The sequence below is a fragment of the Narcine bancroftii genome, chromosome 5 (genome assembly GCF_036971445.1).
Source record: "Narcine bancroftii isolate sNarBan1 chromosome 5, sNarBan1.hap1, whole genome shotgun sequence".
NCBI lineage: Eukaryota > Metazoa > Chordata > Chondrichthyes > Torpediniformes > Narcinidae > Narcine > Narcine bancroftii.
This window is the reverse complement of record NC_091473.1, coordinates 211126612-211130362: the sequence shown is the minus strand read 5'-3', so window position 1 is coordinate 211130362 and position 3751 is coordinate 211126612. Positions and strand designations below refer to the sequence as shown.

Genomic DNA, 3751 nt, shown 5'->3' with positions numbered 1-3751 from the left:
TCACTTCTTGGCCGTTGCCTTGGGTTTAGATTTCGGCCGGGCCCTGGATTTTACAACCTTTTTGGTCGCCTTCACCTTGGTGACTTTGGCCTTCGGGGGGATCTTGAGCTTCTTCAGGGCCGCCTTCTTGGCCACTGGCTTCTTGACCGCCATGTTTCTTGCTGGGAGATTTCTTGGCCGCGTGTTTCTTGGAGGGAAATTTCTTGGTGACTGGTCTTTTGGCCGAAGATTTCTTAGCCACTGACCTCCTCGTCTTCGACGCCGTGGCCGCTGGTTTCTTTGCCATGTCTCTGCCCTTTCTTTCTTCTCGGACATGAAGTGACCCGACAAGCCCGAGCCTTTGCATTGAAACAGGAGGCCGCTATTCAATTTCCTCTTGATGCTCGTCCTGATGTGCGAGCCGGACTTGCGCACATGGACGCCGCCGTCGGCCAGAGTCTTCTTTATGGCGAAGTAGGACATCACCCACCGCCCCCGCCCCCCACCCCCGCGCTTGCGGCAATCTGCCACAATCTTGTTGATCTGATTCCTGGCTTGGGCTGGACGGTCGCCTTCTTCTTGGGAGCCTTGGTTTGGGTCCCGGGAGTGGCAGAGGAGCCACTTCGGCCGCTGTGGTCTCAGTCATATCAGCGACTCTGAACCAATTTTCCCCGAGCCTCAGAACTGAGTGATAAATGATGCGGGAGGCGGCAGCACAGAGCAACTTAAAGGCAGCGAGCGAGCGGGGCGGAGACATCCTGCTGTCAGCACCCGCCATCTCCTCCTCTCTGTTTTTATGTTCCTTCCAAAATTCTCCCATTCCCATTAAAATCGGAGTCGGAGTCCCGGCTGACCCCTAACTGCCTCTGAGGATGGAATGTTTGTTGTAAAGGGATTTTGATCCGAATTAAATGAGGCGCTTCCCATTTAAACAGTTTCATTGCTGCACCGACCGCGTTCTCTCCTCCAATCACTGACATGTTTCCTGCTTTCCAACAAAAATATTAAAACCAACCAAAACTTTGTCATTCATTTCCACTTCAGCACTGAGCTGGGGGCCGACGCTATCCCATGACAGGGAAATCTTGTCATCTTTCACAGGAGGGGCCGGCAAATCCGGCGCTAAGGTCGGATCCACAGTGACTCCAGTTAAAGACACCGCCCCTTGAACACAGTCTCTCTGACATAATGTTCCCCTCTACACCTCCACAGCACAAACTGTAGACGGGAGCACAGTTCCCAGCACCGGTTTACTCGTCTGGGCTGCGGATTCTCGGGAGTTCCTTGTGGTATCGCAGCTCAGACACAGTTAAACTCTTTCTCCTCTCTGAGACAGGGTACTTGGTCTACAGTCGAGGCTTCACCTTCATTCCCCTCGCCCATACCTTAATTACTTCTGTGCACGCCACTATGCTGAACTCTTTTATCGTCCCCATGGCCTCCTGGCTCATTTCCAAGACCATGACTCTCCATCCCCCCACCCAAGACCCTTTCCTTCACTTCAAGCCTTCTTCCTCCTCCTGGACACCTGGTCCTGGCCAGTTGCCACCTATGCGTCAACTGTCTCAACATTACTCAACCCCCTCCCCCCCCCCCACCACCACCGTGGATTCCATTCTCACTTCCTCAAAAGGCTCTGCTCTCCACTCTGCAACAATACCAACCTCATCATCAAACCTGCAGACAAGAGTGGTGCTGTTGTGTTCTGGCTCATTCAGACACCTCCTCCTATCGATCCCTCCAACAGAACCCCACCATTACACATCAAGCCAGTGTCTCCAATGCTATCTCCACCTCATCACCTCTGGTCACCTTCCTCCCACCCATGTCCACCAACCTCATTCTCTCCAACCCCCGCACCACCCATTTCTACCTTCTACAAAAGATACACAAACTCAACCATCCAGGTAGACCCATTGTCTCTACCTAGTCTTGCCCCACCAAACTAATTTCATCTTACCTTGACTCTATCTTTTCTCCCTGGTCCAATCTCTCCCCACCTACATCTGTGATGTGTTATATACACTCCACCTCTTCAATAACTACATATTCCTCAAACTAGTCTGCCTAATCTTCATGATGGATGTTCCCATCCCTTTATACTTCCATCCCCCACACAGAAGGTCTGAAAGCACTTTGCTTCCTCGAGGAGTAATGACCTGACCAGACACCATCTATCACCTCCCTCCACTGCTGGCAAAACTTGTCCTCACTCTAAATAATTTTTCCTTTAACTCCTCTCATTTCCTCCAACTCAAAGGAGTAGCCATGGGTACCTGCATGGGTTCCAGCTACACTGGCCTGTTTGTGGGCTTTGTGGAGCAACCCATGCTACAAGCCAACACAGGAAAGACCCCTCAACTCTTCCTCCAGCATATTGCTGACTACATCACTGCTGCCTCAAGCATCAAATGATAAGCTTGTTAACTTCATCCACTTGGCATCCAACTTCCACCCCGATTTCAAACTCATCTGGACCATCTCCGATTACTCTCTCCCTTTCCTCAATCTCTCTGTCTCCATCTAGGGAGACAAGCTTTCCACTGACATATACTACAAACCCTCTAACTCCCACAACTACCTGCACTACACCTCCTCGCACCCTGTCCTCTGCAAGGATTCCATCCCCCTTCTCTCAATTTCGCTGTCTATGTAGCATCTTGAGAAATGTCTGCCTTTTTCCACAAGTGTGGCTTCACCTCCAACACCATCAACTCAGTGCTCATCTGCATCTCCTCCATTTCCCACCCATCTGCCAAGGCATGGGAATGTTCTCAGTGATAACATTCAGGGTATCAGCAAACCCGCCATCTGCCACCTGGCTCACGGATGTTAGGGCTGTTTTACGAAGAGACCCACAGAGAGCTGAAGGTTTTCCTGGAGAATGTGATCAGGGATACCGTCACCTACACCGAGCATGCCAAGCACAAGACGGTCACCACCATGGATGTGGTGTACATTCTGAAATGCCAGGGCTGCACTTCTCTATGGGTTCGGCAGCTGAAGAACTCCGACCTTTCTCCACACAAAACAAAGGCTCTTCTAAGAGCCACCCACCTCCTCACAGAGAGAACAGTGACCTGGGAAAGGCACAAATTGGGATTTACTTTAGAAATTCATTCATCCTGTATTTAGAATCCAACAACAATAATTCATGATCAGGAGTTGTCTGATGAGGAAAGAGGAAATTATGTCAACATTCATGGTAGATTTAAATAATTAGGGGTGATCTAGAGCTGAGGTTTTCCTCAAGTCGATCTCTGCTCTCTGACCCACACAACTCTTTAATAATGCAGTGTCTCTAAAACGGCCTGGAACCTCCCTCCCGGGACCAGGCACATTTTTCCAGTCTCCGGCAGAGCTGAATCGCCTCAGCTTCAGCAGAGGTTCAGTCCATCTGCAGCCCATATTCAGACAACACTGGTGGAATGAGAAAATTCACCGATATTTAGAATGATCTGAGTGAGAATCAGGAAGAACCGGTTTCCATCAAACCATTCACCAAAATTGGTGGGTAATTTGAAAATAAACTACAGTCAATCGCACTGCAGCCTGTGTTCTCTCTCTATAGGATGAAGTCCAGCTCCCAGTCACATACTGGGTCAAAGTATCCCTCCCACTCCTGCATATCTGAAAAGGCTTTGTACAATGATGGAGCCAATCACAACCCTGGAACACAATGATTGCCATCTCTGCTCCGGCCATTCAGAGCGGTGGGGCGGATCTTCACCAACTGTTTATAAGTCGGAGCCTGAGCCGGTTTCATCATTCA

The 3751-nt window shown here is 50.1% G+C and overlaps 1 pseudogene; it reads right to left on the bottom strand.

The window, feature by feature from the left end:
* Positions 1–625, bottom strand: LOC138765506 (histone H1-like; annotated as a pseudogene).
* Between the last annotated feature and the right edge of the window lie 3126 nt (positions 626–3751).